At 48.5% G+C, this 21,216-nt stretch overlaps 1 protein-coding gene across 1 annotated transcript in view; it reads right to left on the reverse strand.

Annotated features, from left to right (window-relative positions):
• The window catches only part of rreb1a (ras responsive element binding protein 1a), a 109,984-nt gene extending 100,128 nt beyond the window's left edge, over positions 1-9,856 (reverse strand). Inside the window, exon 1 of the mRNA XM_056299694.1 lies at positions 9,426-9,856. The gene's annotated coding sequence lies outside the window, so the exon portion shown is untranslated. The remainder of the gene's footprint in view (positions 1-9,425) is intronic.
• Positions 9,857-21,216: the final 11,360 nt, after the last annotated feature.

Consider the following 21,216-nt stretch of genomic DNA (forward strand, 5'->3'; position numbering starts at 1 on the left):
TACCAGCATCGGGGTGGTTTACCACCAGTATCAAGACGGTCTACCAGCATCAGGGTGGTTTACCCTCAGTATCAAGACAGTCTACAAGCATCAGGGTGGTTTACCACCAGTATCAAGATGGTCTACCAGCATCAGGGTGGTTTACCACCAGTATCAAGACAGTCTACCAGCATCAGGGTGGTTTACCACCAGTATCAAGACGGTCTACCAGCATCAGGGTGGTTTACCACCAGTATCAAGACAGTCTACCAGCATCAGGGTGGTTTACCCTCAGTATCAAGACAGTCTACCAGTATCAGGGTGGTTTACCACCAGTATCAAGACGGTCTACCAGCATCAGGGTGGTTTACCACCAGTATCAAGACGGTCTACCAGCATCAGGGTGGTTTACCCTCAGTATCAAGACAGTCTACCAGTATCAGGGTGGTTTACCCTCAGTATCAAGACAGTCTACCAGTATCAGGGTGGTTTACCACCAGTATCAAGACGGTCTACCAGCATCGGGGTGGTTTACCACCAGTATCAAGACGGTCTACCAGCATCAGGGTGGTTTACCCTCAGTATCAAGACAGTCTACAAGCATCAGGGTGGTTTACCACCAGTATCAAGATGGTCTACCAGCATCAGGGTGGTTTACCCTCAGTATCAAGACGATCCACCAGTATCAGGGTGGTTTACCCTCAGTATCAAGACAGTCTACCAGCATCAGGGTGGTTTACCCTCAGTATCAAGACAGTCTACAAGCATCAGGGTGGTTTACCACCAGTATCAAGATGGTCTACCAGCATCAGGGTGGTTTACCCTCAGTATCAAGACGATCCACCAGCATCAGGGTGGTTTACCACCAGTATCAAGACAGTCTACCAGCATCAGGGTGGTTTACCCTCAGTATCAAGACAGTCTACCAGTATCAGGGTGGTTTACCACCAGTATCAAGACAGTCTACAAGCATCAGGGTGGTTTACCACCAGTATCAAGACGGTCTACCAGCATCAGGGTGGTTTACCCTCAGTATCAAGACAGTCTACAAGCATCAGGGTGGTTTACCACCAGTATCAAGATGGTCTACCAGCATCAGGGTGGTTTACCCTCAGTATCAAGACGATCCACCAGTATCAGGGTGGTTTACCAGTAGTATCAAGATGGTCTACCGGTATCAGGCTTCTTGGTCTGCTTAGGTTTGTACCGATTCTCAACAACACAACCTCTTAGTCTTAATAACACAACAAACTGAAAGCTGAACACAAGCTAAAGCTACAAACAACACATTAGCACAACTAGGCCAGGTTACAACATGAAGGCTGAAAGTTGATGGTAAACTTTCTCTTATAAGTATCAGGACATTACATCTGAATAGTCAGAGACAAACTCATCACCGCACACTAGGATCTCTCTTCTGGAACCGGAACTGGAGTTTATTTTTAAATGATGGAAAAAGGAAAAATAAATAAGTGTTAACACTAAATAAATATCTACATACAACCTACGACTAACACCCTGCGTTACTGACACACATTTTATTTATTCATTATTTTGAGTGAAATAGCCGAGCTTCACAGACCTTTAAATTCAGATTTAAAAAAAAATACCTGCATAGGTAACATGAGCTAGCTAGTTAGCCCTGATGAAGAGGAAGGTATTGGAGGTTCAACTGAGGGGCTCTGCTTCCTCATCGCTTCTATAAAAGCTTCCAATTTCATTCTCGCCATCCCAGAATACACCAGTAAACCTACCAGACGATTTCCACTGTCGAGTAACACACACCAAAAAAAAAAAAAAAAAGCCCTGAAAAAGCGTCAAAGGAAGTTGAATCAGTTCATCTGGACACGACGTTTATTGAGAGCGTTTATTGAACGTTTATTGAACGTTTATCGTTTCATCATCATCCAAGTGTGACCTCTTCAGTCTCAACTGACTGCAGGTATCCCACCCTTATAAACAATACAATGCCATAACGACCAAAACCAATGATCGGTTTCATATGCAAATTACTGTGATCATTAACTTGACTCTCAATGGCCATGTGCACTATTCGCAGAGGATTGGGGAATAGTTGCAATCCCAGCATTGTAAGATGGGGACAGGCTATTTGGCGCCCGGCACAAATAGAGCAATATACTGTACTAACACGTTAGACCAGGACTCTGCATTCTACACCCATCTAAACGCCAGTAGATGGATGCACATCCTCCTCCTCTTTCAGGGATGAGAATGTGCACATCCTTGATAGGGAGGAGCACTGGTTTGAACGGGGAGTCAAAGAGGCCATCTAATGTGAAGAGGGGATGACCATCCCTGAACCGAGGAGTGGGGTCTAAGAGTAGATCTGTCACCATCTTACAATGCTGTGACTGCAACTATTCCCCAAGCCTCTATGACTAGTACACATGACCTTTGTAACTCTAGTTAATGGTCACACCCATATCTGCATATGAAACTGCTCGCTGGTTTCGGTCGACATGCCACTGTATTGTTTATAAGGGTGGGGGTACCTGCAGCCACTGTATTGTTTATAAGGGTGGGGACACCTGCAGTCACTGTATTGTTTATAAGGGTGGGGACACCTGCAGTCACTGTATTGTTTATAAGGGTGGGGACACCTGCAGTCACTGTATTGTTTATAAGGATGGGGACACCTACAGTCACTGTATTGTTTATAAGGGTGGGGACACCTGCAGTCACTGTATTGTTTATAAGGATGGGGACACCTGCAGTCACTGTATTGTTTATAAGGGTGGGGACACCTGCAGTCACTGTATTGTTTATAAAGGTGGGACACCTGCAGTCACTGTATTGTTTATAAGGGTGGGGACACCTGCAGTCACTGTATTTTTTATAAGGGTGGGGTACCTGCAGTCACTGTATTGTTTATAAGGGTGGGGTACCTGCAGTCACTGTATTGTTTATAAGGGTGGGGACACCTGCAGTCACTGTATTGTTTATAAGGGTGGGGACACCTGCAGTCACTGTATTGTTTATAAGGGTGGGGACACCTGCAGTCACTGTATTGTTTATAAGGATGGGGACACCTGCAGTCACTGTATTGTTTATAAGGGTGGGGACACCTGCAGTCACTGTATTGTTTATAAGGGTGGGGACACCTGCAGTCACTGTATTGTTTATAAGGGTGGGGACACCTGCAGTCACTGTATTGTTTATAAGGGTGGGGACACCTGCAGTCACTGTATTTTTTATAAGGGTGGGGACACCTGCAGTCAGCTGAGACTGAGGGGGTCACTTCGATGATGATGAAACGTTTCTCCCAATAACCGTTGTGTCCAGATGAACTGATTCAACCTTCTGTGATTTTCTTACCTGGATTACAGAGCATGCAGAAACACACCCTGAAAAAGCAGTTTTGTTCAATTAAAGAGAGAAAAAAAAGATATTTTCTCTTTACCGAGCAAATCTGCTGCCACTCCTGTCAGTGGATGCCAGCAGGAATATTTGTTCCATCCATTATCGTGGCTCTGTATCTCTGACCCTTGACCTTTCTAACAAGCATAGACTCGTAACGTCAGCAAAAAATATCAGTTGAACATCTAACTTCAGTTTGTGTCAGTGTAATCACACAGACATCTTCATGTGTGTTAAAGGTGTTGCCAGTCTGTGTTTTCCCTGCCAGTTCCTGTTATATTTAATTCCAACCAGGCCCGGCAGCTTTGAAGAGCAGGTATTCAACCAGCAGCTCTGCTCCGAAGCTCCAACAGGTAAGACAGGTTAAAGCTCTTCAGGTGACTTATGGGCTGCACGCTCAGCCTTGATATGAACACTGCGGTGTGGTCGGGGGGGGGGCTAACCAGAGGGATTAACAGATACCTTCACACACACACACACACAGTCTACTCTGGCCATCCACCTGTGTTAGACAGGAGCATCTTCAGGACGGTCCATTATCACGGTCCAGACAGACGTGTTTTGCTGATACACACCTCTACACACATCTCACCGACTGCGTCTAGGCTTGCAATGCCTTTGCACACGTAACGATCCACTCGTCTAACATGGAGCAAACCCGCATCTTGTACACATTTCACTTTATACATGTCATTTAATGTTGCTCATTATAAATGACTTTCAGATGTTGTGATGGGCCTGCACGTCTCGGTGAAGACGCTTCACGTGTCTCCGCCTGACAAAACAGATCCTGCTGCCAAGTCGGCTTGAAAGTGTTGAGTTCAAATGTTCAGCAGCCATTCCATCTCTCCACCTCCACTCTTCTATTCTTCAATCCTTCTCCCGTCTGTCTCAACACCTTTGTAAATTGTTGGGCCCGTGAGGAGTCACCCCGCCCTTCATCCCCTCCTCCATCTCTCCCGTCTTAACTGCCTTCTCCACACCTTTATTAACTCTTTGTTGCCCACCTCCCTCACCCTCCTTCCTTCTCGTAGCAGGCTGGCCAGGGATGGAACATAATCTTATCTAAAAAAGGCGGTACTATAAATAGGGACTGTACAGACAGAGAGAGACAGCGAGAGAGAGACAGAGACAGAGAGAGAAAGATAGAGAGACAGAGAGAGAACGATAGAGAGAAAGAGAGAGACAGAGACAGGGACACAGAAAGATAGACAGAGAGACAGAGAGAGAAAGAGAGAGACAGAGCGACAGAGAGAAAGAGAGAGACAGAGAGACAGGGACACAGAAAGATAGACAGAGAGACAGAGACAGAGAGAGAAAGAGAGAGACAGAGACAGGGACACAGAAAGATAGACAGAGAGAGAGAGAGACAGAGAGAGAAAGAGAGAGACAGAGACAGGGACACAGAAAGATAGACAGAGAGACAGAGACAGAGACAGAGAGAGAAAGAGAGAGACAGAGACAGGGACACAGAAAGATAGACAGAGAGAGAGAGACAGAGACAGAGAGAGAAAGAGAGAGACAGAGACAGGGACACAGAAAGATAGACAGAAGAGAGAGAGAGAGAGAGAGAGAGAGAGAGAGAGAGAGAGAGAGAGAGAGAGAGAGAGAGAGAGAGAGAGAGAGAGAGAGAGAGAGAGAGACCACATCAATCCATCCGTGGAGCTGTCACAGGGGGAATGAATGGCTCTGTCCCCTGCATGCCATACTCCACCTTCTCTACTTCTACCTTTCTTCTCACATTCACTCTGGATGAAAGCTGAAGTTGTGGGTCTGGCCGAGTCATGTCGGTAAAACAGCCTGGTGACTGAACCGATGCAAATGACGATTATTCAAATAAAGATGGCACCTCGTTTTTAACCCCTGGGCTGCCGGGTGCTGCTGACACCCAACGAGCTGCTGGACAATCACTCTGTGTTGTCATCTATCAGCTGCCTTTCTATGGGAACGCACCGCGATGAAGGTCGGACGGCCCTGTCTTCATACACCATTTTGTTGTTTAAATGAATGATCATGAGGATCCATGACCAAGTCTCTCACAAAATGAGGTGCGAAATACTTGTCCGGGGATAGGCTCCAGCATCCCCGCGACCCAACTTTGGATAAGTGGCTGGGATAATGGATTGATGGATGGATTATCTGAAAACTAGTTTTGGTTTGAGATCATACTTCACATTACCAAACGGTTCAACGTGCTGGTTAAACATGATATTTTTTGCATATATTGTAATTGACACCGTGTAAGAATTCCCTATAATTTCAATTTTCAATACCTCCCTGCATTAGAAGACACGGCTGGGGGAAGCCAATGTGGTGTCCACGCTGCGAGAGAGAAAGAAGCGTCGCTCTTTATTAAACGCTGGATCTCCCCTGAACATCTTCCCTTTTTTGAAAGTGAACGTCTCAAAATCTTCAGAGTGATTAAATTCAATTTACAAACCCGGCCATCTTTCCCCCGACCAGACAAACCACTTGTAGATACCACGGGTGGCAGCATCGATTCAATTAGTCTTCTTAATTATTAGAGGAGGAGACGGAAAGAAGGGGGGAGAGACCAGCAGACAGACAGACAAAGAGAGAGAGAGAGAGAGAGAGAGAGACAGAGAGAGAGAGAGAGAGAGAGAGAGAGAGAGAGAGACAGAGAGAGAGAGAGAGAGGGACAGAGAGAGAGACAGAGAGAGAGAGAGAGACAGAGAGAGCTCATCAGACAAAGTTGGTATTATCTGAGGCTGCTGGTCGACTATCGGGTCGGTCATATGATTGAAAGTGAGGAATCAATGAGGGAGCAGAGGAGGTGTTGACAAGGAGGCAAAATGGGCTTAATGCAGAGACAATGGCCTCCGAGGGAGGATGGAGGCTCTTAATTAGCCCACGACGTGTCGCTCCCAGCGGAGCACACGAGTCCTCGCACACCAGCAGCCAGCACTATTTACATACACCTCGACCAATTCATTACACACCCCGCCGCAGATTACTGCACAAGCCATGTCCGCACACTGCTACCACACATATTACTGCTACTACTACTACTAATACTACTACTAATACTACTACTACTACAATAAAAACAACATTTTGTTTGCATTTGTTTGTAATGTGTTCAACTTGAAGCCCTCATGAACGAGGCGTTCTGAACACCACGACTTTGTTTTTTCTAACCAATGGAAATGATTCCCCCCCCCCCCCCAGTGCTGCCTTGTTTAAAACCACCCTCCCTCGGTGTTTATACACCGAGGGTTCACCCTCATCCCTTCACAGGACGCCGTAAGAAGATAACGGGTTGATGCAGGACAGAAGTCCTCGGAGCCATGCTGCCGCCGCCACCAACTTGAAAACAAATAGGAAACCCCCCTAACCAGGAATAGGAACCCCCTAACCAGGAATAGGAACCCCCTAACCAGGAATAGGAACCCCCTAACCAGGAATAGGAACCCCCTAACCAGGAATAGGAACCCCCTAACCAGGAATAACTTGGATTAAAAGTCATATTTAACCCGCTGCTAAACAACACGGCACAGCACCGAGCCACGCCGATCTAAACGGAGGGATGATGCCTCGACTCCTTGTTTGACGACATGGTGGTACGACGCAGAATGAGCCCTCCCTCTCTTCAGAACAGAGCTGATAAAGGATGAGTCCCCCCCCCCCCCAGCGGGGGACGGACCCAGCTTGTTCCTTTATTTCCAAGTCTGCTGTAGAAAAAGAAAAGAGCCCATCTCCATCCATCCAGAGGTCACGCAACATCACCGCTCTAACACCACCGTCACAACGGCTCTACCAGCTGTGTGTGTGTGTGTGTGTGTGTGTGTGTGTGCACGTGTGCGTGTGTGTTTGAATTACTTTAAATACACTTACAACACACAGGATAACCATCACAAGACACACTTTGTGTGTTCCAGCTTTCTGAGTAACACATCAACTCCTCCACCATCACATCATCACTGCTGCAGACAGGAAAACATCCGACCCACCCCAGCTAACAGCAAAGTGGTTTCAACACAACAACAACAACAAACAAGTTGAGCAACAACCTACGTCTCTCGTTTTATAGTCACACACATACACATACAGTATTCTTTACTAAATTAAAAAGTATGAATCCATGCAGACGTCCAACACTTTGACGTGTGGATTAAAGCCGCCACACACACACACACACACACACACACACACACCTCCATCTGCAAACTGTCCATCTGTGAACTTCTCCACTTCTATAGCCATACACCATGAGGGAGGACAAGTTAAACATTTTCCCTCAGCGAAGTGTGCGAGCGAGAGAGAGCGAGAGAGAGCGAGAGAGAGAGAGAGAGAGAGAGAGAGAGAGAGAGAGAGAGAGAGAGAGAGGGAGAGAGAGAGAGAGAGAGAGCTGCCTGTCGCCCAGGGCCTGGCTCGGCCTTAGTGTAGAATTTCGTAATGGAATGCTAACTGCTCATCCGGATCTCTCCTCCCTGCCTCCTTCCGACAGGAGAGGAGAGAGAGAGGAGAGGAAACGAGAGAATCCCCAACTAGAAAGGAAAGTAAAAAAGCTACTTGTACAGCGATGCCTACAAGAAAGACTGCTGCCGCCGCCGCCACTGCCACTACTACTTCTACTACTACTGGATCCGTGTATTGCATAATTAAAGTTCAGTGCGCAGAAGCATCAAAAGGCTGCAGGATTCGCATCCCTTAAACCACAAACGCGCCCCACCGAGGCGACCAAGTTCAGACACACAGTTCCACCCTGGCTGTCGACGGGAGGGGGAGAGAGAGGGAGAGGGGGGGGAGGGAGGGAGAGAGGGGGAGAGAGAGAGAGAGAGAGAGGGGGGAAAAAAAGGAAAAGACAAATGCCTAGCAACCATTATCTAACCAGCTCGGCCTACGTTGCAGTTCTCCTGCCCGGAGTCTTAAATACTCATCATTTCATCATCCCCCTCCTCTCCTCTCCTCTCCGGCCTGTTTAACGTACAAAGACGCCAACTCATCCATCAATTATTGACCCGAATTAGCGATAAGACACTTTTATCACGCGCGCACGCACGCGCGCCCGCGCGCTTCCAGGAAAGCCAGCATCCCTGTGGACGAGCCAAACGCAGAGACGGAAGAGAAGTTGGTGAAAAGAAAGTTGAGTAAAGTTGTGGCTAGAGCCCGACAGCGCGACGCTAACTCGCTCGGTGCGAAACGAGCCTTTAAACGGGAGATTATTAGATTAGCGAGGCCGCGGCGATGTCGACAGAGCGGGGGGGGGGGAGCGGGGGGGAGATGCAACAGGCGTCACGTCGGTGATGTGGAACTGGATGAAAACTCGCCGAAGCAGCCGAAACTCCGCCGCCTCGGTCCGCACGACGGCGCGGCCCGTCGAGGGGGGGACTCGGGGTGGGGGGGGGGATGAGACACGTAAAGGGTTTTGTTAGTCTTATGTTGTGCAGTTCTGCTGCACCACAAGGTCATACAGCAGCAGCAGCAGTATAGCTTAGCACAGGCGGGCGGGCGGGCGGCTATAGCGACACATGGCCACTAGAAGCGAGGGAGGCTCCGACCAAAGTGCACTCCACATATGGATGCTCGAGCCCGGCTAACCAGCGACCAGGACTTTGACCCCCCACCACCACCACCACACCACCACCCCCACCACCAGCAGTCACCCAGCTCATCATCAAAGAAATGTCGCTCAGAAACGCACCAAACACCGACCAAAACACCACCCGAAACACCGCCCGAAACACCACCCAAAACACCACCCTGCCCGGCGGCACGCAGTGCGGCTCGGGGGGCTCGGGCTGCGGTTAAAGTGTGTCGAATGAGGAAGCGGCGCGGGTCAAATTCCAGCGCGCGACACACGGCGTATGGATGCGCATCAAGTAGGAAGCACACGGAGAGAGAGAGAGAGAGAGAGGAGAAAACCTACCTCGCCGCCCGTCCTCCAACTTTCCTCCGCTCTTACTTAACCGCACCGCCGCCGCAAAGTTTGTCCAAACCCCGGTTCAACGTCCCGCACATGGACGGAGCCGAGCGAGCGAGCGAGGCAGGCAGGCAGGCAGCCAGCGGGGAAAGGCGGAGAAGGGGGAAATAAGAAGGCCACTTACGCTTGACTTTGTTGGGGTTGGGTTGTTTGCGCCGAGACATGGCAGTGATGATGATGATGATGATGATGATGATGATGGCGGAGATGATGATGATGGTAGTGGTGGTTGTGATGATGATGATGACGACGACGACGATGATGGTGGTGGTGGTGATGATGATGATGATGATGGACTCGTCGGGGAATAAAAAAAAAAGAAGCTGCAAAGTTGTTCCGGAGAGAGGAATCAAAATGGCGTTTCCGAAGGATGTGCAAAGTTCGTCAAACTTTGTCCGCCTCTCTCCCTCTCCCTCTCTCTCTCTCGCCCTCTCCCTCTCTCCCTCTCTCTCCCTCCCTCTCTCCCCGGGCCGACGGGAAACGGAGAGGAAAAGAGTTGTGGAGGGGAGACGAGAGGAAAAAATACCTTTTTACAAATTCGCTTTCCTCCCCCCGGACTCCCAAAGCGCTGCTCTCTCGCTCTCTCTCTCTCTCTCTCTCTCGCTCGCGCTCGCTCGCTCGCTCTCTCTCGCTCTCTCTCGCGCTCGCTCTCTCTCTCTCTCTCTCTCTCTCTCTCTCTCTCTCCCTCTAAACCTGATAAGTAAAGCGCATCACGTGTTCTCTCGCTCTCCTCGGGGATGTAGTAGAGAGGCTGCCGGACTCCACCGCGGCCAGCAAGCATCTCTGTCTGGGGGGGGGGGGAGGAAAGAAAGGAGTTTTTTCTCCTTTCTCCCTCCCCCAGGGGGGAGGGAGGTCTGACGGCGTGGTGGTACCCTCCATCTCCCTTTTCTCTTCCACACACGAGGAGCGAAACTAAGCAGCTAAGTGAGCGGGGGGGGGGGGGAGGTGAAGGCGGCGGCGGAGTCCAGCGCTGGCGGGGCGGGCGTGTGGACACCGAGCTGCGGCTGCACACCAGAAGAAGAAGCCGCCGCCGCCTCCACGAAGGATGAGGAAGTTTCACTTCAGCCAGACTACTTCCCCGTGTGCCGAGCAGCGGGGGATGAGGATCTGGTCTAACTGTTGGGTGTGAGATGGTTTTCATAACGTGGCTAAAAGCTGGGAAATCAGCACATGGCAGAGATGAAGAGGACTGCTGGAAACGTGGATGCGAGGCGCCAAACGGCCCGGCTGAAACCAAATGAAGCGGAGTTTTAATTGTTAGATTCAGCTTCAGGGCTGCATGGGCCGCTCTGCTGGGCTGGCATATTCCTCTCACATTCCTCCAAGCCCTCATCTCCAGATCCAGACCCCTCCCCGCCTCCTCACACCAACCACTGGCGGAGAGGAGCAGACATGCATCTCCCCTCCCATCCACTCCCCTGCCCTCCCCTCCCCTCCCCCCTCCCTTCCAGCCTGGCTGCAGCAGCGCAGGGGCGGCAGGAAGAGGCTCCCTCACCGGCTGGCTCTGCCTGTTGCTGGGCCGACCGGGATGAAGGAGGAGGGGGAGGAGGGAGGATGAAGGAGGAGGGGGGGATGGGTAGGAGGAGGAGGGGATGGCTAGTCCCAAACAAGCAGGCTGACAGCGTGTTTGGGACTTTCTGATGGTTTACACCAGCCATGAATCTGGAAAAAAAAGAAAAATGAAACGAGAAAGTTTCCACAGACAAGTTTTCATTTACTGTAAACATTTATTGTTTCAGTTCGGATTTCCTGGAATTAAGTTTTAGTTGAAAGGTCAAAAGTCTTTGTCTCCGGCAGCGATCCGGTTTGCTGTCCGACGACTTTCTGTTGACCAACAGAGAGGAAGTACGAATTCCCTCCTGTGACTGCCAACTCTCAGATTAGACTGCATCCAGCGGCGGTGTGCACCTTCAAGTTGTAAACCGAGAGAAGAAGAAGAAGAAGCAGAAGAAGAAGCTGTAGACTGCATCCACACCAACACGGACAGATTTGAAAATGCATCCTTTCTCTCTCTCTGTTTTGGTCTTCCATGCACAATAATCCTGCATTTTCAACCACCGAAAAGTGAACCGCTGGAAATCAAACTCCAACGCCAGTTTCAAAACGGAGCTTTTCTAAACCCAAGTCCACCAGACCAGACTCGAGCGTTCTTCTCTTGTTTCATTCAGCGCGTGTTGTGTTTCAGTGCAGGCAGAGCATGTTGGGAAAGCACTGGGGCCAAAAGCGTCCCCCATTTCCCCCGTGACCTCCACCACCACCTGGCAGAAGCACGGCGACCATGTTGCACCAGAACCTTCAGCACACACCAGCTTGAGGTGGAGAGGGAGGGATCATCCAATTCTCTTATTTCACATCCCCTCGCTTCTCTATCCTCGCGTGAACTGGATGTACTTCCGGTCCGACATTTTGAGTGAGGATACACGAGTACGGCCTTACCGGAAAATCAAAGAAAGGTGAACCAGTTCACCTGGACCCAAAGTTTATTGACAGAAACGTTTAATCACGGGGCGTCCGGGTGGCATGGAGGTCTATACCGTTGCCAACCAACACAGGGATTGGCGGTTCGAATCCCCGTGTTACCCCCGACTTGGTCGGACGTCTCTACAGACATAATTGGCCGTGTCTTTTAGCCTCCCCCCCTCCCCAGTTCAGGAATGGTTTTCCCGCTTAACATACCCCCGTTCAAACCATCATTCCTCCCGCATCCTCATCCTTGAAAGAGTGGCCATTGGTCTGCAGATGGTGTAGACTGTGGAGTCCTGGCCTGCAGACGGTGTAGACTGTGGAGTCCTGGCCTGCAGATGGTGTAGACTGTGGAGTCCTGGCCTGCAGACGGTGTAGACTGTGGAGTCCTAGTCTGCAGACGGTGTAGACTGTGGAGTCCTGGCCTTCAGATGGTGTAGACTGTGGAGCCCTAGTCTGCAGACGGTGTAGACTGTGGAGTCCTAGTCTGCAGATGGTGTAGACTGTGGAGTCCTGGCCTGCAGACGGTGTAGACTGTGGAGTCCTAGTCTGCAGATGGTGTAGACTGTGGAGTCCTGGCCTGCAGACGGTGTAGACTGTGGAGTCCTGGCCTGCAGATGGTGTAGACTGTGGAGTCCTGGCCTGCAGACGGTGTAGACTGTGGAGTCCTAGTCTGCAGACGGTGTAGACTGTGGAGTCCTGGCCTGCAGACGGTGTAGACTGTGGAGTCCTGGCCTGCAGATGGTGTAGACTGTGGAGTCCTGGCCTGCAGACGGTGTAGACTGTGGAGTCCTGGCCTGCAGATGGTGTAGACTGTGGAGTCCTGGCCTGCAGACGGTGTAGACTGTGGAGTCCTAGTCTGCAGACGGTGTAGACTGTGGAGTCCTGGCCTGCAGATGGTGTAGACTGTGGAGTCCTAGTCTGCAGATGGTGTAGACTGTGGAGTCCTAGTCTGCAGATGGTGTAGACTGTGGAGTCCTGGCCTGACATGTTAACTCTCCTGTGTTTCACCATCCTCTTGCCTCTCGGCACTTAACAGCTACACTACATTGCTCTGTTTGTGCCGGGGACCCGATCCTTGGGGTGGACCAACTTCTGGCGCAGCGTGTTTTGGGGTTTGGTCACACCAAGTATTTGCATATGAAGCCCATCGTTTGTTTCGGTCGTTATGCCACTGTATTGTTTATAAGGGTGGGGGTACCTGCAGTCAGCTGAGACTGAACAGGACACTTAGATGATGATGAAACGTTTCTGTCTCAATAGACGTAGTGTCCAGATGAACTGATTCACCTTATTTGATTTTTCTACCTGGATTACTGAGCAGCATCAAGACACTTCCTGGAAACCGTTCAGCTGAATGACATGACCCCGCACATCTGGCGCATTTGAACGAGATGGCGCAGAAACAGCACATGTGTACGTGCCCGTTATCTTCTGCTTTGATATGTAATGCACGAAGATGGAGAACACGCTTATGTCAACCTGCAGCCCGTTAAAGCTTTCCTGCCGTCATCAGAAACGGACGTGGCTTCCACGACGCTGCAGAGGAAAGGACGTCTCGTCTCTGTTAAAACCTCGTTTCTTCTCTGCATGCATCCTCGGTGGGAGGGGGTTGGATGCACGGGAAAGACGGAAGTGAGGGAAACGTGGATGCAGGTAAGAGACTTGAGATGTAGCTCGTGTTCTGCTCATTCTTCCCACAATGACTCTTCCACCGCCATGTTGACTGTTCATGGCTAACTGTGAACACCTAAGAGGAAAATCTCTGAGAGGTAGACTTCCTGTTTACCTTGCACTCCGGAAAGGGGCTAAATGATGATACTGTAGCGAATTCAGGGGGCAGCCAGCAACCGCCGCAGCCGGGACGCGAACCCGCGTCTCCCGCACCACGGGGGACTCCGTTAACCGGTTGACTGAAGAGCTAGCGCCGTTAGCCAAGGGCCAGCGAGTGTACTTATCCGTCATCGTTACACTACGCCCTCTTTCGAGAAGCATGCTTCCGATGGCCTCACGGTCTCGCCATCCCACTTCTGACACCAGTGTCGCGAATGTGGCGGGGGAGGGGGGGGCAGCCGGGGCGTGAACCCGTGTCCCGGGTGGATAAATGTCAGCGACATGCACAGGATTGTCCTCAAACTTTCCCCTGCACCCACCAGCAAACGAGGGGAAAGTTTCAAGCGTACACGTCAAGTTACGTCCACAATGACGCGGACGGACGGACGGACGGACGGACGGAATAGGTGCGGGTGAACGTGTGTGGACAGTTGTGTGCATGTGGGGGACATTTATCCATGCTAAATCTGGCAGGCATCGCGAAAAATATACCACTGTCAACAACACACGCCAACAAACAGGAAACTGGTGTGACCGCTGCAGCAGAAACCGGAAGTTGTGGACTACAGTTATGTACACAGCCGATTAGATGTCATGGAGAAGCTCCTGATGAACATAACACATTCACCAGGAATCAAAATGTGATTTATTTGCCAGATTAACTGCTTATGTTGGCGCTTTATAACCGTGGGCTCCAGATGGATAATTACATTTTCATCTCATCTGATTCGTATTCTACTGTTGCATTCACGGTAGGTCAGTCTTGTTACCCTGGAGTGTAAATTAAACAGCACCTCTCCTGGTCAGTGTTACAGGGAGGCCGGTCCTGTCCCAGACCTCCTGACATGATGCAGTCAACGTGATAAAAGACACTGAGGAGAAACAGATTAAAGTGTTTTTGTTGACAGATGAAACCAAAGGCGGTCCTGAGGTTACCATGGGAGACGGTGCCTCCGCCAAAGCCATCCCGTCTATACAGGCCACAGGACGGCTGTGTACAGTCGCCCAGAGAGGACGCACAACTCCTCATACATCGCTGCTCACCTCCTGGTCTCTATGTAGAGACCAGCCCATAGATATCAATGTAGTCCATAGATACCTCCTGGTATGGACTACATTTACACACACACACACACACACACACACACTTTAATAGTTGTGCTCGCACAGTCTAAGAGAGGCAAGGAGAATGATGGGTAATGATATTGGTCCTATGACACTAATCCAATCACACCTTTTACCTCAACAAGGCTACTTTTCAATTTAAATCATCTAATTACCCACAATCACCCCCTGCTGTGAGACTAAGAAGTGTGTGTGTGTGTGTGTGTGTGTTTATCTATTCAACAACCAGTAACTCTACATTTTCCTTGTCAATGCAGTCTGTGTTGAGAACAAGCAGAAGTTAGAAATGAACGTCAGCTACGCAAAACAAGTGTGAAATAAAACCTGCCGTGCGCACACTGCTGAGCCAAAACATTATGACCACCTCCCTAATATGCTCTTGGGATATGCATGCCACCAAAACAGTGCCGAGCTGCCCAGACATGGACTCTACCAGACCCCTGAAGGTGTCCGGTGGTATCTGGCACCAACACATGAGCAGCAGATTCTTCAAGTCCTGTAAGTTATAAGATGGGGTTTCCATGGATCAGACTTGTCAGTCCAGCACATCCCACAGATGATCAATCGGATTGAGATCTGGAGAATTTGGAGGCCAAGGCAACACCTTGAACACTTCATAATGTTCCTCAAACCTCTCCTGAACAATGTGTGCAGTGTGGCAGGGCGCATTGTCCTGCTGAAAGAGGCTGCTGCCATCAGGGAGCACCATTACCATGAAGGGGTGTACCCGGTCTGCAACGACGTTTAGGTAGGTGGCACGTGTCACATTGACGTCCACATGAATGGCCGGACCTGACCCAGGTTTTCTCAGCAGAACATTGTCCAGAGCATCACACTGCCTCCAGTGGCTTGTCGTCGTCCCGCAGTGCATCCTGGTGCCATCACTTCCCCAGTTAAACGGCACACGTACACGGCCATCCATGTGATCCAAAAGAAAACGGGACCCATCGGACCACTGCTCCAAGGTCCAGTTCTGACACTCGTGTGCCCATTGTAGGTGCTTTCCACGGTGGACAGGGGTCATCATGGGCACTCAGACCGGTCTGCAGCTATGCAGCCCCATATGCAGCAGGGTGTGATGCACTGCGTGGTGTGACACATTCCTCGGTAACCATCATTAACTCTTCTGTGACTTGTGCCGCAGTAGACCTTCTGTCAGTTCGGACCAGACGGGATCGCCTTCGTTGCCTTCGCACATCAATGAGCCTTGGGCGCCCAACACCCTGTCGCCGGTTTGTGGTTTGTGGTTCCTCAGACCACTGTCAGTAGGTACTCAGCACTGCTGAGCAGGAGCAGCCCACAAGCCTTGTTGTTTCAGAGATGCTGTGAGCCAGTCGTCTGGCCATAACCACTCGGCCCTTGTCAGAGTCGCTCAGGGCTTTACGCTCAGGTCTTCACTCCTGCCCGTCTCTCCTGCATCCAACACGGTGACTAGGAGAACTGATTGTTCTCTTACCATCTACTCTAGCCAGACCCGGACATGTGCCCTAGTTTGGAGATGATCAATGTTATTCGGTTCACCTGTGAGTGGTCATAATGTTTTGGCTCATCAGTGTACGTCCTCTTTTTTTACTTCTCAGCCATTTCACCCAACTCAAATAAAGTGATAATAGAGTGAAATGAATAAAGTGAATAATAAAATATTTCTCGTGAATGAAAGAAGGCCTCCGTGGTGGAAAATGGGGGGAAGCATTGTGTTTTGTGATGTTGACGTTACTGATGTGATGTTGTTTATCGGCTGATCCGTTCAGCAAAGCATCCTTACCCCACATCCAGCACCAGTGTAAAGAAACGTGTACAACACGCAGGCTGGCTGTTGGGCAAAAGTTGTCTCAGTTGTTGTTGATGGAACTTTACGCACTCCCTCCTCCTCCTCCTCCTCCTCCTCCTCCTCCACCGGAGCGTCTGTCCGGGCAGGCGGGCAGTCACATGAACCAGCACCTGTCGGTGGTGTGGGGGATGACAAGCACATGGCGCTACCTCCTTTCTCCACAGAGGACATGGGGGGAGAGAGAGAGAGAGAGAGAGAGAGAGAGAGAGAGAGAGAGAGAGAGAGAGAGAGAGAGAGAGAGAGAGAGAGAGGGAGAGAGAGAGAGACAGAGAGAGAGAGAGAGAGAGAGATTGTCTTTTCGTCTCATCCCTGTTTTATTCACATCACAGGACACGACTCAACTTGTCCGGCACAAGACAACCGAGTTCTGAAGTCTCGCATGAAATGACTGCGAGAGTTCCGCCGTTTGCGGGATGTTGGAGAGCTGACAACATGTGCTTAAAGTCAGCTCCGAAAGATAAGGGGCGGGGGGAGAAAACCGGTTCCCCATGGTGACGGATGATTTGTAGGTAACAGTTGTTTGCCTTGCAGCCTGCCCTGCTCTGTTGGAAGACAGGCAGGCAGGCAGGCAGACAGACAGAAAAGCAGACAGGCAGACAGACAGGCAGGCAGACAGACAGACAGACAGACAGGCAGGCAGGCAGGCAGGCATACAGACAGGCAGACAGGCAGGCAGACAGGCAGACAGGCAGGCAGGCAGACAGAAAAGCAGACAGGCAGGCAGACAAACAGGCAGACAGACAGACAGACAGACAGACAGACAGACAGACAGACAGGCAGGCAGGCAGGCAGGCAGGCAGGCAGAAAAGCAGACAGGCAGGCAGGCAGGCAGACAGGCAAACTGGCAGACAGACAGGCAGGCAGACAGGCAGGCAGACAGACAGACAGACAGACAGACAGACAGACAGACAGACAGGCAGACAGACAGACAGACAGGCAGACAGAAAAGCAGACAGGCAGGCAGGCAGGCAGACAGACAAACAGGCAGACAGACAGACAGACAGACAGACAGACAGACAGAAAAGCAGACAGGCAGGCAGACAGACAGACAGACAGGCAAACAGGCAGACAGACAGGCAGGCAGACAGACAGACAGACAGGCAGGCAGACAGACAGGCAGGCAGGCAGACAGAAAAGCAGACAGGCAGGCAGACAGGCAGACAGACAGGCAGACAGACAGGCAAACAGGCAGACAGACAGGCAGGCAGACAGACAGGCAGGCAGGCAGGCAGGCAGACAGACAGACAAGAGAGAGAGAGGTGGTGTAAATGTGTAGTTTGCATGGAGTCAGCAGTGATCCAGGCAGGTGGAGGCACAGTAAAACAGAATGTGATGCTCATATCCTCCATGTTTCAGTCATGAGCTTAACTAAAGAACATCTCGCTTGGCTTTCATAATTTCACATTATAGATCAAATTGTTCCTTTACGATGCTTATGGTGTTGGCCTGAATGTAATAACCGCTAAAGCAGGCGGCCTTTGGTTTGGTCTGTGGCCCAACTTGAAGATAAAGGTTAATAATTACAGCGATGGCTTGCATAACCTCCATATTTTGTATAGGTAAGACACGATAAAGTTAGCCGGTCTTATAGGTTTGGGTCACAGCCTGTCCGGATTGGTAAATCCTGCAGAGTTAGAGTCCCATCTGCTGACTGACTTGTGAGAAGTGGTGTGGGGTGTTGGGGGTAAAAGGTGGAGGATGCTGCGTAGCTCCAGTCGGTCTGTCCCTGGTGGAGGTGGAGCAAACGGAGGAGAGCAGTGAACAATGCGCCTGTATAGATTAGTCATACATACTGGAATGTCCACCAGTCGACTCCCAGACAAACGGCTGCTTGGGCTGCGTCCCAATACTGCAACCAACTCCACTCCCCTGCATGGCTGCGTGCTGAAACTGTACGAGGGCTGGCTACACTACTGTTCATATGAACTCTGATATTTTACTTTCCTTTTAACGTTTTACTTGATTGCGCTGTTATAGCTGCTTTACTCTATCAAGTTTATTCACTTGTTCATTTCTTTTATGATTGATATTGGTTTTTCTACGATCTATTCACTCGTTTGTTCTTATGTCAGTGCCCTTTGCATTGCATTGCATGTACAACATGTTCTTTACTGATAGAGTTCGATTGATTGATTGATTTAATGAAGTATATAATGAAGTATATTACATATGTATTCTAATAAATATGTATTATATAATTACATGATAATATATACATTATATTATACAAAATATACATTGTTTTATATATGTATATGTATATATATGTATATACACTACCGTTCAAAAGTTTGGGATCACCCAAACAATTTCGTGTTTTCCATGAAAAGTCACACTTATTCACCACCATATGTTGTGAAATGAATAGAAAATAGAGTCAAGACATTGACAAGGTTAGAAATAATGATTTTTATTTGAAATAAGATTTTTTTTTACATCAAACTTTGCTTTCGTTAAAGAATCCTCCATTTGCAGCAATTACAGCATTGCAGACCTTTGGCATTCTAGCTGTTAATTTGTTGAGGTAATCTGGAGAAATTGCACCCCACGCTTCCAGAAGCAGCTCCCACAATTTGGATTGGTTGGATGGGCACTTCTTTGAGCAGATTGAGTTTCTGGAGCATCACATTTGTGGGGTCAATTAAACGCTCAAAATGGCCAGAAAAAGAGAACTTTCATCTGAAACTCGACAGTCTATTCTTGTTCTTAGAAATGAAGGCTATTCCATGCGAGAAATTGCTAAGAAATTGAAGATTTCCTACACCGGTGTGTACTACTCCCTTCAGAGGACAGCACAAACAGGCTCTAACAGGTACTATTTAATGAAGATGCCAGTTGGGGACCTGTGAGGCGTCTGTTTCTCAAACTAGAGACTCTAATGTACTTATCTTCTTGCTCAGTTGTGCAACGCGGCCTCCCACTTCTTTTTCTACTCTGGTTAGAGCCTGTTTGTGCTGTCCTCTGAAGGGAGTAGTACACACCGGTGTAGGAAATCTTCAATTTCTTAGCAATTTCTCGCATGGAATAGCCTTCATTTCTAAGAACAAGAATAGACTGTCGAGTTTCAGATGAAAGTTCTCTTTTTCTGGCCATTTTGAGCGTTTAATTGACCCCACAAATGTGATGCTCCAGAAACTCAATCTGCTCAAAGAAGTGCCCATCCAACCAATCCAACTTGTGGGAGCTGCTTCTGGAAGCGTGGGGTGCAATTTCTCCAGATTACCTCAACAAATTAACAGCTAGAATGCCAAAGGTCTGCAATGCTGTAATTGCTGCAAATGGAGGATTCTTTGACGAAAGCAAAGTTTGATGTAAAAAAAATCTTATTTCAAATACAAATCATTATTTCTAACCTTGTCAATGTCTTGACTCTATTTTCTATTCATTTCACAACATATGGTGGTGAATAAGTGTGACTTTTCATGGAAAACACAAAATTGTTTGGGTGATCCCAAACTTTTGAACGGTAGTGTATATGTATATGTATGATATACACATATATTATTACATTATATTTATTATAATAATATTTATTTATTTGAAGTATAAAATGAAACACATAATATACACTATAATAAATATATATTCTATACATTATAGTACATATACATATATGTGTATAATATATGTGCACTATATTATACAATATATACATTATATTACATTGTAACATATTTATTATATTAATATATCTTTATTTGAAGTACAGAATGAAGTATATAATATATATTTATTGTATTAATATGTATTTATTTGAAGTATATAATGAAGTATATAATACACATTTGATGAAGTAATGAGTTCATTTAAAGCCACGTGATTAATGTCTCAGTAATGTCAAGCCTTTGTAACGGCCAGGGAAATCACTTACCGTACTGTCAAGTGACGAGAGAAGCAGACATGTTCTTGAACAAAGTGACTTTGAGTGTTAATACTGTATGTATGCTTACGTCTAACCGCTTCGAACCTGATTCTGGTGTGTGTGTGTGTGTGTGTGTGTGTGTGTGTGTGTGTGTGTGTGTGTGTGCACTAATGCTGTCAGAGCATTTGTTCCAAACGCATCCAGTTTTAATCCAGGTGGATGTTCACGCCACATCCACTACGCTCTTCATTAGACAGAAAGGTGTGTCCTGCTGTGAGGGGTGAGTCTTAATACTGTTAAAATACCTTCCCCCTCTCCCAGCAACACTGATCCTGGGGCTGTGTTAAGATACTGTACAATGTCCCACTTAACCATTATAATGTGCTTTACAGGGATTGTTATTTTACATGTATTTTTGTTGCTGGTCCGCCTCCTCTGTGCAGTACTGACACATCTGATGTGTCAGTACTGCCATCTGATATTAAGCTGAATAAATTGAGTTTCAGTGAACATTTGAACAATAATCTGATTAAAGTCCTTGTTCCAGATAACGCTGGCGTCTGATTAAACCGTTTTCACGAGCTGTGTAAAAACATTCTGCGATGGCAGTTTTGCCAAATATTCAATTTAAGTGTTTACATGATGAATATTATCAAAAGGGTCACTCCAACTCTTTCAAACAGAACAACATTCTGATCACACCAGTAAAATCTGCTCCATGTGGGATTTGAATTGTGATCAGGCAGTTACTCCATCATCCATCATCCAAACCGCTTATCCTGCTCTCAGGGTCACGGGGAT

Source organism: Lampris incognitus, chromosome 19, assembly GCF_029633865.1.
Source record: "Lampris incognitus isolate fLamInc1 chromosome 19, fLamInc1.hap2, whole genome shotgun sequence".
In the NCBI taxonomy this organism is placed as follows: domain Eukaryota; kingdom Metazoa; phylum Chordata; class Actinopteri; order Lampriformes; family Lampridae; genus Lampris; species Lampris incognitus.